Here is a 13,499-nt window from a genome sequence, read left to right on the forward strand (position 1 = left end):
CTTACTTCAAAACATAAAGAATTTACCTAGTGCTTCAACTTTATAAGTATTTTTCTTTGTTGTTTTGTCTCAAATAAATAAATGAGAAATATCTCTCCACCTACACCCAATGAGCGACAGTTTCCCTGTAAATATAATTATCAGGGGATAAAAAGCAACGAGATAAAAGCCATGAGTTGTGTTTGCTTTATTTATTTATTTTTTTCTTTTTTCTCTCTATGAAGTACAAAGGGGGAGGGAAACTTCAGGATGAAGAAATTGGCCCCAATCCAAGAGAACAAACTCTAGATGAACATATCAGATCAATTTCAAAAAGTTAAATAAAAGTTACTGAAAGAAGATGTAGGTGAATATTCACCTCATCTCAGAAGAGGAAAGGAACTTCTAGGTAGAGGATCAAAGGAAAGCACAATTCTGTTTGAGGCTACAAAAATATTAAACAGTTACACATCAGAACACCTAAAATAAAAACAAAAGGTGGCCTGGCCAGCAAGGCTCGACCAATGACTCTCTCTCATCACTGATGTTTCTCTCTCTCTTTCCCTCTCCCTTCCTCTCTCTGAAATCAATAAAAACATTAAAAAAAAAAAATCAACAAAGTAAGACAAATATTTGCACAATATATATAATACATAAAAAGCTTTTACTAATTTAATGTATATAACAAAACAAGCTCTTGATAAGCAATAAAATATTAACTTCAATTAACATAAAACGCAGGAGCTCCAGCGGGTGGCTCGGTGGGTTGGAGCGTTGGCTCGTACACCCCAAGGTTTGCAGGTTTGATTCCCGGTCGGGGCACATACCTAGGTTGCTGGTCATCCCCTGATTGGGGTGATGGGGGAGGCAGCCTATAAATGTTTCCCCTTCACATTGATGTTTCTCTCTTTCTCTCTCTCTTCCTCTCTCTCTAAAATCAATAAACATACCCTTAGGTGAGGAAGAATAATAATAAATAAATAAAGCAGAGAACATGGAGAAGAAATATCAACATTACCAGAAATGAAATGAAATTATTTTCTATAGATCTTACATTTACTCAATATTTTTGAAATCAAGAAAACTATTTTAAAGTATAAAGTTCAAGTTGGGAGCAATGGCAAAATAAATAGCGGCTAAATAGCTTGAGTTTCTCATCAAACAAAAGAAGGGAAGATAAAAATTGCCGTGAATTGAGACCATTGTCCAACCTATTCTTCTAGAGCTACGAGAGCCCTCCCAATTCCCGCACTTTTCCTTTGGTTCCTTAACCATCCATTTGTAAACAGCATTTCTATTTCCGGCCTGATGGCTACCACTGGCTTAGAATACAGGAATGCTCTGTTCTCAGGAGCACCAGCTAAGGGGGTGAGTGGACATACCTCTGAAGGAGTTGCCTTCTTGCTAATCATGCTCCATTAAACCCTGAAACAAATTCCAGCAGTTTGTGTTGAGAATGTGCAGTTGTTTCTTTATGGTGCGGTGGCTCTTCTGCCATGATAATAGCAGTATATCTAATTATTCATGCTCTTTTGGAAGGCAAAGAAGTGGTGCCTCTGAGGGCTGGACATGGGACAAGCATGTTTCGATGCAGGGATAAGAGAACGGAACTGACAAATCGTTAGCTCTTCAGCACAGACAAGAGGGCAGGGAGAATGCACAGACCCTGGGCAGAGCGCCTGAGACAAGAATAAGGGAGGTGGTGTCCTGCACCCCGACTTATGTGCCAGCTCTGCTGTCCACTGCCAGTATGACCCTAGACAACTTTCTTTGTACATCCGCTTCTTTCTCCAAGAAATTATGAAAGTATTCCATTGGGTAGTTATGAGGATTGAACAAGTCAACCCACTGACAGTGCTGGGAAGTGTACTTGGCACACATTAAGCACTTAATAAAACTTAGCTACTATTTTATGACCCGTCTTGGTCAGAAGATTTCTTGAGATTCCTTTCAATTCATCATCAATGTTTCTATGAGTCTGAAAATTAAAATATCTAGACACTACTTTTTGTCTAAGGAAGTGGCCATCAGACAAGGAATTGTGATGAAATGTGTCTTCTTAGTGTTTTTTCTAGGCACAGTTTTGACTTTAAAGCTGATGAACCGATGCACTGACTAAAATTAATACTGCTTTACACGAACTGACTTTATGCTACAGAGATGAGAAATGCTGCAGGTGCACTTTTGCCGAAGTACAATTTCAAAAACAATTTTTTGAAAAAGCAGTGAGTTTCGGGATGCTTTCAGCAATTGTAAAACACTTCTGTCCAAAGCCTCAAGGTAACACACATGAAAGCTGAGGTATAAACATGTTATTTTACGTTCTGAAAAAAAATAAAATGTAGGATACCAACAATGAATTGGTTTCTCAGCTTCAACTATAATATCATAGTGAGGTTTAAGACATTGTTATTTAGATAATACCTAAATTCATAATGTGTATACCTATGCTTTATTTCCTAACCAGTGGACATAGTCAGTGCCTACATAAAATTTAACTTCTCTAAGATATGATTTAAATAGTCTTTAACTGTAATGCACACTTCTTTTCCTCATGGGTTCCAGAAGATGCTTACTCAGTAGTTTTGTGATGGAGTGTAAGCATATACATTTTTTAACAGCTCCCCAGAAGTTTCTGATCCATGCCCCTGGTTGGAAACACTGACCTATTTGATTCGCTCCAAACCCACTGAGATCCTATTATAAGTAACTTACCCATGTCTGCATTAGAAATATCTTAACTATTTTTAGTTTAATTATGCACACATTCACTTTATGTGCAATCTCTATCACTTTTCTTCCCATGACTCCTGTCTATTTTCAAAGGAACCAGTGAGAAATTTTGTTTTTTAATTCTTTTTCACTCTGCATGCCATTGTTTTGACATTCTGCAGCTACAATTTGAAAACCTTAAGTGTATGTCTGGGCAGAGAGGCTACAAACAACTATTTGTTTATATTTTGATTACAAGAAAATCTCTATTTGCAAAAAATAGACATTTCATCTTTGAAATATATCATTATAAAAGGATAGGTTAAATATGTCAGAAATTCATTTCAAAGATTATGTGGATATGTACATAGCTCAAGAGGCAACATTAATTTGAGAGTAATTTTCAATTGAGATGGTAAACCAGTGGGTCAACATGGAGAAGCAATCATAAAAATCTCTTATACTTGACACCCTATTGATGTAAATTTGCTTTGAAAAGTGCTAAAATGATCCTAGAACCAGAAACAGCAAAACAACTATTATCTGTGTTAGATGAAAACAGCCTGACTTGATGACAGCTATTAGGGAAATATTCTGAAATAATTTTGTGAAATTGGAAATAACTGAAATGATTTTTATATTAACTTCATAAATATAATTTATTTAGTTAATAAATTTTCAAATATATGTCAACGAATACTTACCAAAAAGTGTTTCATAAAAGAGAAATTAAGAAAACACTAAATACAACTTATAGTGCAGAACTTTTCTGAGATTATATATGTTTTTTTGTCTGTAAAATATCTCTGAAAGAAAATGTTAAATAGAATAGTTCTTAAGTTTGCATTATTTGATAAAACATTCTATTTTGTGGATTTTGGCAATAATAGCATCCCAAGAAATGAAACTATGGTAAATTTAAGACACAAAATAATGTAAGAAATCCATAGAAAAAATATAAATTTTGCCATTACTGAAATTACAGACTCAAAATAAGTTGTCAAATCCTGTCTTACCAATTTAACAATGGTTAAAGCTGATTGACAAACAATATAGTGCAATTTTTCTGTATAAAAACAAACTTTTGTCATATTTTTTCTTTTTAAAAAAAATATATCTTTATTGATTTCAGAGAGGAAGGGAGAAGGAGAGAGTGATAGAAACATCAATGGTGAGAGAGTCATTGATCAACTGCCTCCTGCACGCCCCCTGCTGGGTGGGGATCGAGCCCGCAACCCGGGCATGTGCCCCGACTGGGAATCGAACCTCAGTCTCCTGGATTATAGGTTGATGCTCAACCATGGAGCCATGCTTGGCCAGGCTGTCGTTTTTAATAATAGTTTGGTATTTCTTTATATGTTAATTATAATAAAATGGCCTCTAAAATGTTTAATATCACCCATATAAATAATTGGTTTTGAAGCATCAGGTGATCATAATGCTGAAGAATAAAAATATACTTAGCTTTACATTTCAAAATTCATACATTTTAAAATATGGTAGTTGATGCAAAACTCGTGTCTAGTTCAGGTTAAATATTTCACAAAATCCAAGTAAAATGTTTTTCAATCAAAAGTTAGAATTTGACTTGTGGAATTAAAAAAAACCACACATTATAATACCCTTATAGCTATAGTTACTTATTTCAGAATTATTAATGGAATTATCTCATTTGATGAGAACTGTGTAAGAACTATCATAACTTTATATATCTTGAAACTTAAAAACATTAAAAGGTAGAGTGGAGGAATAATTTTGGATTTATTTTAATAGAAGTTAACAGGTGAACAAAGTATTTATTTTATTAAAAATAGTTATTGTATTCAGGATTTTTTTTTTTTCATTCACATTACACAGATGGTAATGCAATTACTCCAAATTTACCAATTTATGAGTTTCTTGATAAAGCAAACAATTAAATCATTGTAAACCTTGCTCTCAGGTTATTGCTTTTATTATAGGATTTTAATTATTTCAGAGAAGATTAAAGAAAAGACTAAGAAAATTTTTCATTTATTTTTTTATTCATTTCATATAAAGCTGTATCAAGTCGACACAAATGTCTTCAAGGAGCTTATATCTTTTTATGAGAAATGAGACATTATTTTTTAATAATTTCTCTATGTCTGGAACTGTGTAAGGCATTAGAGGTACAAAGTTGGTTTTTAAATATAAAGATATGACCACTAAGTTTAAAGAATTTATATTTTTACTAAAAATCTGAAGATAACAGATTAGTTGTGGTAAACATAAATAACAAAAATGTTTGGCTAAGAAATCTGCATTCCCAAGTAGATATATATAATATGTACTTACTTGGAAAAAGTAAACAATTCTCTGCCATCTTTCAGGGTCCTTTCTTTAACAGTCCCTTCCCGCTGGCAGTGTGGAGATGCAGGGCATCTCATAGAATGTGAACAGCAACTAGCTTTGTTTGTCAGCTTGGCAAATTTCAGGCAAATTTCAAGTCCATTTCTATTAACTGCTCCTTAGTTGCTTTTCAGTATTTATTTCTCGTCAGTTTCATGGACTTCTAGTCAAGTGAACATTCAAATTATAAACTGAACCCTGTTGTGGCCTGGGAATTTCAATCTAATAATAGGTGCTCGGCCTATCCCTTAATCTCCGATTTGTGGCTTCTACCCGGGAGTAATTTGAAAACATGGCCAGTGGGAGGCTAAGCACCATTATTATAGCCTTGCCTGTACCTGGGTTTCATTAGCATTCTTTTTGGTGATGAAGGTAAACTTTGTGTGATACATCAATCTTTATGGGCAGAAAGCTAACTGGGAAACATACTCAGACTTAAAGAGGGTATAATTTCCAATGTCTCCTTCATATTTCACCAAAGAAGGTAACAGAAAAAGAAGAATCTTCCAGAGGACAAAACCAAAAGCTAATCACATGGAGAGAATCTGAGCATGATAGATACTTTATACCACCGAAAGGGAGGGTCCCCAAAACATTGGCCCAGCAGTATTTTGGATTTGCTATGGATCTCTAACTATTGCCTACCCTTATGTGAAAGAAAGCCTGGTATTTATGGCAGTTGTACATTTCTCTCTGATCATTCTATGTTTGATGGGATGGAATTTTTAGAGTATCTTCCATGAGTATGTGTAAATGTGTTTTGTATGCAGAGATAGTTAATGGGTAAATGAAAGCAAGACAGGAGATTGTATAATTGTTTACAGTAGTTTACTTCCTTACCAATACAGGGATTATGTATTCCTGGCCATTTTCATCTTCATGTAAGTAACGTATTTCCCTGCCCTATGGTCATGTGACATGGTTTTCCGGCTGATGAAAAATAAGAAGTGAAAATAACTAATGTCACATCCAATCAGTAGATTTAACAGCCATTACATGGCTTATCCAAGCCTCTTTTAGTGCTGTCACAAAACCAAGGTAAAGACCATGCTCCTAGCCTAGATCCCAAGTCAAAGGACAAGTGAATTAGAGCTACAGACAGTAGCCAACATATAGTCAACTTGTCTCATGAGTAAGCTGTAAGTATATGTTCATGTATAACCCTGAAATTTAGGTATTATTTGTTATCATAGCTTTATCTAATAAAAATGACTACTATATCTTGCTTCTTTAAAAGAAAATAAAATAATCTCTAATAATAGTACCACTTCTAAAGGAAAATTGTCTTTTTCTATTAAGACATCACAAAATATCAAAAAATAAAACTACATAAACTAATATCTTGACTTTTTCCCTACTGAGCTTTCTAATGCAATAGCATCAATAGGCAAATTAATATAAAAAATATGATAAATAACATGGAGAACTTAGTGATGATTTAGGAAGCCAAATCACACATGCTCTTAAATTATCAATTTATAGGTAATATTCCTTTATATTTGTTAAAGTTCTTTTATTTTATAATCTGTTGTAATTATATGTATTTTTCATATCTAAACTCTTTAGTCTATTTTTTTGTATGTTGTTGTTGTTGTTTTTCCTTTCTATTGAATTTCTTGAAGTGACACTGGTTAACAAAATTATACAAGTTTTGGGTGCACAATTCAATAATACATCATCCATACACCATGTTGTGTGCTTATCACCCCAAATCATTTATCTTCCCTATAGCCCCCTCCACCTCCTGCCACATCCCCTCCACCTAGCAATCACCACTGTGTCCATGTTCATGTATTTTCTTCTCTGTTTTTTTCTTTTTTGCTTAATACCTCCACACCCCTGACCTAGTGCCCCCTACCCCCAACACCTGTCAGCCTGTTCTTTATCTATGAGTCTGCCTCTATTATGCTTCTAAGTTCATTTTGTACATGAGATTCAACATATGAGTGAAATCATATGGTACTTGTGTTTCTCTGTCTGACTGGCTTATTTCATCAGCATGATTCTCTCCAGAGAATTCTGTCACAAAGGGTAAGATTTCCTTTTTTTTTTTTTAATGGCTGAGTAGTATTTCATTGTACCACAGCTTTTTTATTCACTCACCTACTGATGGACACTTGGGCTGCTTCCGAATCTTGGCTATTGTAAATAATGCTGCAATGAACAAAGGGCTCCATATAATCTTTCAAATTAATGTTTCAGGATTCTTTGGATAAATTCCCAGAAGTGGAATCACTGAATCAGAAGGCAGTTCCAGTTTGAACTTTTTTAAGTAACTCTATACTGTTTTCCACAGTGTCCTCAGCAATCTGCATTCCCACCAAGAGTGCATGAGGGTCCCCTTTTCCCCACATCCCTGCCACCACTTGTTTGTTGATTTATTGATGATAGCCATTCTGACAGGTGTGAGGTGGTGTCTCATTATGGTTTTAATTTGCATCTCTCTCATGATTAGTGACATTGAGCATCTTTCATATGTCTATTAGCCATCTGTATTTGCTATTGAGTTTTATAAGTTCTTTATAAATTTTGGGTATTAATCCCTTATGACATGTTTTGGTGAATATGGTCTCCCATTCACTGGGTTGTCTTTTCATTTTGTTGATGGTTTTCTTTACTGTGCAATAACTTTTTAGATTAATGTTGTCCCATTTGTTTATTTTTCATTTTGTTTCCCTTGCCAGAGGAGATACATCAGCAAAAAATAGTGTGATGAGATACCATTGGTGTATTTCACAGAACTAGAACAAATATTCTAAAAATTTATATGGAATTACCAAAGATTCCTAATAGCAACAGTGATCTTGATAAAGAAGAACAGAATTGGAAGAATCACACTACTTGATATTAAACTGTACTACACGGCCACAGTAATCAAATCAGCATGGTATTGGCATAAAGACAGACATATATATTAATGGAACAGAATAGAAAACCCAGAAATAAACTCATGCCTTTATATTCAATTAATAGTTGACAAAGGAGGCAAGAATATAAAATGAGGTAAAGATAGTCTATTCTATAAGTGGTGTTGGGAGTATTGGACAGATACATGGAAAAAATGAAACTAGACAACCTTTTTACACCATACACAAGAATAAACTCGAAATGGATTAAAGACTTAAATGTTAGACTCGAAATCATGAAAATCCCAGAAGAAAACATAGGCAATAAAATCTCGGACATTTCTCGCAACAATATGTTTTCAGTCTACTTTTACACTGTAATAAATTCCCCCTGCTATTTTAGGTCTTATATTACATTGGTGATTACATTTTTATATTTATATTACAGTATTAATTTTTCTCATTTTACTTAGCTATAATTTGTTTTGCCTATTATGTAAGTCAAAGTTCTCAGATTCAAGGAGAATGTTTTTATTTTAATTTGCTTACAAGTTAGTTTACTTTAATATATAACTTAGACTCAGTTTTATCTTGAATACTGAAAAAGTATGAGACATTGAAATAATTTTATTTGGAGACTTAGTCATTATCTCTTCAAATGGAGATATTAAAATACACCTCCTAGGACAGTATGAGATGTGTATCAAAGTAAAAGGAAAGTGCAATGCTGCATAACACACACAATCACAACATGGAACATAAAAAGCACAAACCAAGGTAAACTGGAAATTGTAAAGCAAGGAATGGAACGTCTAAACATCACAGTGCTTGGTGTTAGGAAACTATACCAAGCTTTAATAGCACATTTCCAGTCAGGTAACTAGTGTTCTACCCTGAAAATGACAAACTCAGATGAAATGAGTGGCTTTAAAGTCGTTTTTAATTGATGGATTTTGAAAGAGAGGAAAAAAAGAGAGAGACATCAATTTGTTGTTCCACTTATTTATGCATTCACTGGTTGATTCTTATATGTGCCCTGACCACAGATGGAACCCACAACCCTGGCATGTGGAGACTATGGTCCAGCCTACTGAGTACCTGGCCAGGGTGAAATGCAATAACTTTAATACTGAGGCAAGACATAGCACAAGCAGCTAGGAGCTGCGCTGCAAGGCCTGGCTGAATAGTACCCATCAGACTTCTAAACACCTGTTATCATAACCATCATTCAAGTCTATGCTTGAATGATGAGCGACATTGCAGTCTATTCTCTGCAGAGACTGAAGATGATATTGAAAGCTTTTTCTCCAAGTTTCCAAGAGGAAACTGATCACACACCCAAACAAGACACGCCGATAATTATAGGTGATTGGAATGCAAAAGTAGGAAATAAAGTGAAGCTAAATGTAAGAAAATTTGGACTAGGGATCAGAAATAAAGCAAGAGTTTGGCTTTTGGATTTTTGCAAAGACAATAACTTGTTTATCGAAACACATGTGCTTCAAACAACCAAAAAGGCGACTGTATAAATGAACATCACCAGATGGCTAATCAAGAAATCAGGCTATGTAACTGGAGGAGATAGAGAAGCTGAGTTCTCTCTGCCAAAACAAGACCAGGAACAGATTGTGATACTGCCCACAAACTGTTAATATCAAACATTAGAGTAAAGATAAAGAACACTAAAAGAATTGTAGTACAAAAATACAATACAAATAAAATTCCTGATGGATTTAAAGTCCACATAAAAAATAGATTGCAGCCCTGGCCAGTTTGGCTCAGTGATTAGAGCATCAGCCCATGGACCAAAGGGTCTTGGGTTCGATTCCTGGTCAAGGGCATGTACCTGGGTTGCAGGTTTCAATCTTGCCCCAGTCTGGGTCGGTGCAGGAGGCAACCAATAGATGTGTTGCTCTCACATTGATGGTTCTCTCTCTCCACCTCTCTCTCCCTCCCTGTTCACTCTCTCTAGAAACCAATGGAAAAAATAGCCTCTGGTGAGAAAAAAACAAAAAACAAACAAACACAAAAACAGGTTGCATTGTCAAACTTAAGGAGGAACTGTGGACTGAAACTAGAAATACTATTAGGAAAGAATGAGAAAAGTTAATTAATTGCAGAGGTAAAAACAGGAGACAAACCAAGATGGATGACAAAAGAAACAATAAAAATTGTTACAGACAGTCAAGGGGCAAAACTAAAAGAAGGCAAAAGCAGAGTTAAACTCCTGAATGCAGTTTGTAATGACTATCATGTAGAGATAAGGAGAACTATTACAATAGTCAGTGTAAGGAGACAAATAGAACAACAACAACAACAAAAAACAGCAGGAGGTCTCAGGATAAGATTTGAGAAATTCAAACCCAGACTAGGAATGCTGAATAACCAAGAAGGAAGCACATTCTCTGATGATGAAAAAATAAAGGGAAGGTGGAAACAGTCTACGAAAAATCTATGCTGAAGAGAAAAGAAAAAAAAGAGAGAGAGAAACACCTTTGAAGAAAATTTCAATAACGAAGAACCTGTAATCTAGAAACTGAAGTGAAAGCTGTCCTGGAAGTACTGGGAACAAGTGAACACTAGGGGTAGGTGAGATACTGACAGAATTATTTCAAGCTGCAGAGACTGAGTTTGTCAAAATCTTACCAAGAATATGTGAATTAATATGGAAACCAAAACAATGGCCTACAAACTGGAAACATCCAATATACAACCCAATTTTTAAGACGGGGATGCCAAGGAATGCAGTAACTATAGGACTGTGCTCTTGTTTCCCACACAAGTAAAGTGATGCTCAATGTAACGCAACAAAGGCTTCTGCCTTATATGGAGCAAGAAATGGTGGATATTCAAGCTGGATTCAGAAAAGGAAGAGGCATCTGAGGTCTAATTGAAAACATTTGTGAGATCCTGGAGTGCTCCAAAGAATTTCACAAGAAAGTTAGTCTCTGTTTTATAGGCTGCAGTAAAGCCTTTGATTGTGTGGGTCATGGAAAGCTAGGGGTTGCTCTGAAAGATGCCCTTGGTCATCCTGAAACATAATAGTGTTGGGGACAGGAAGCCACTGTCTGGACAGAATATAGAGAGAAGGAATGGCTTCCTCTAGGCAAAAGTGGCAGACAAGGGTGCATTTTATCTCCCTATTTGTTGAATCTGTACTCAGAACATATCCCATGAAAAACTGGGCAAGACTCAGAGAAAGAAGGAGTGAAAATAAGGGGAAGAAATATCAACAACTTAAGATATTCAGATGATACCATCTTACTGGCAGAAAGTAGCAATGATTTGAAAGGACTTATGAAGAAAGTGAAAGAAGAAAGTGCATTTGAACATCTAAAAGACAAACACTGTGACTCCAGAAGAAATACACAATTTTAACATAGACAACAAAGACATTGAAATTGTTAAAGATTTTGTTTCTCTTGGTTTTGTATTTAGATCAAATGGAGACTGCAGCAGATAAAATAAGACAGGCTGAAACTCGGAGGGGCAGTGATGGAAAAATTAAGATCACCAAGAGCAAATATGTATCATCAGAGACGAAGGCTAAGAACATCCATACCATCATATTCTCAATGACTATGCATGGATGCAAAACTTGAACAATGAAAAAGGCTGATAGGCAAAAAAAAAAGAAAGAAAAAAAAGGTGTTGAAGGAGAGCTCAATTTATACCCTGAACCATCAGAAAGATTTTAAAAAAAAGTACGAGTTAGAACAAATTAAGCCTGAAACATCACTGAAGGCAAATGACAAGATTGAAGCTGTACTCTTTGGGGCACATCATGAGAAGGCAGTGTTCTCTGGGAAAGACAATGATGTTTGGAAAAATAGAAGGCAGGAGAGAAAGAGGAAAACCAAATATGATATTAATTGACTCCACAAAGCTATAAGCATGAGTCTACAAGAGATGAGCAGAGCTGTTGATGACAAAACACCGTGGACATCACTACATCTTAGGGTCACCAGAAGCCTGAGCTAACTCAGCAACAGGTAATACACACGCAAATTAAATGATGGCATGTTTCTTAATGGACTAGTTTGATGCCTGATACATGATGAGTCTTCAAGTTTCCTAAGAACAATACTGTTTCTGTTAAAAACAATAATGTTGTGGTAGGAGACCAACACCAGAGGTAAGTCTAAATTTTAAAAATTGTTAGAGTCTCAGTGAGATCTGTTCAGATACCAACACAAAGATAAAAATTAGGGTATCAGGTCCAGAAAAGACCAGCAACAAGAAAGTGGAATACAAGCATCATCAATAGTCTAAAGATGCTGGAACTATGTACCTGGGAGAAACAGATTGGAAAATAGAGTGATTGGGTCTTAGAAAATGTAGGGAACTGAGCAGAACTCACATGTAAACATGAAGACATAGGTTTAAAACAAAGAAACAAAGAAGAAAATGAAAAACAAGTTTGCACCTAGAAATCAGAGTTCAAGGGAGGGGTCTGGCAGCAGAGATCTTGGCCTATATTTAAGAACCAGGTAAAAAATGAAGACCAAACCTATTGTAAGACAGATCAGATGTTAACATCATAAGCTAGATAAAGGTCCTTATATTTTCCCTGCTTAAAAAAAGTCCCAGTTTCAAAGATTAAGGAGGTAATTACAATAATCTCTTCTGCACATTCTTACTGTCAAGTATACTCACTGGATAATTTGTCTTTGCTGATATGCTCTATTGTTAATGTGTGTTTTTCTCATCCCACTTCAAATAAAGATTGCTCAAAATTTCATATATTTTTGTCTTTTTTATTCATATAGGCACATAATGCATGTATGTATTTTTAAGTGGGTATGTAAATGGTGAGAGAATTTGAAATATTGAGAGAGAGAAAATGCATGTTTGATGTGCCTGTGTGAAAGAGAGGGCGAGATGAGCTTTAAAAATAACATGAAGTCACCCATTTCTCCCACTCACCCAATGCATCAATGCACAGATTAACAAGGCTGACAATTTATTTGCCATCTCAAAGTTGTGTACAGTCAGAGAGAACAGGTTTAAGAGAAGTCCGTTCAATTTCTAAATAGTTTTAATTAGTAGAAAACAGCTTTTTGTGTTATAACAGAATTTTTCCCCCTGCAATGTTTCAGAGCATTTTAGCTCTACACTTTAGAAGTACATGAACTGTTTTTTCATAATGTGCCAGATCTTCAAATATATGAACATTACACTTACATACTCATGTACTCCTAACATTTATTTTTCTACATTAAACAGCCCTATTATCTTTTACATATTTCAATATCATAATGTTATAAATTTTTATTATCCTTAGAGGTGTGTTGTTGTGGTTTTTTTTAATGTGATAGCCAGAAGTGAAAACAATTCAGATGTGGTCAAGTTATAAAATTATATTACAAAAATTATTTTCTTCTTCAGCTTGAGCACTAAATATACACAAGTTAAGACAAAGTTTTGTTTGATTTTTTTTCTTGGTAGCCATCACACTATTGACTTCTATTGATCTTGTAATCAATATGTCATTTCTGTTCATCCAAATCATTAGGTTCCGTTTGAATTATTGACATACACATTCATTATGGCATTTCCACATTTTAAGCTAGTTATTTATTTATGTCAGTC

This window comes from Miniopterus schreibersii (genome assembly GCF_964146895.1).
Source record: "Miniopterus schreibersii genome assembly, chromosome: 5".
Classification (NCBI taxonomy): domain Eukaryota; kingdom Metazoa; phylum Chordata; class Mammalia; order Chiroptera; family Miniopteridae; genus Miniopterus; species Miniopterus schreibersii.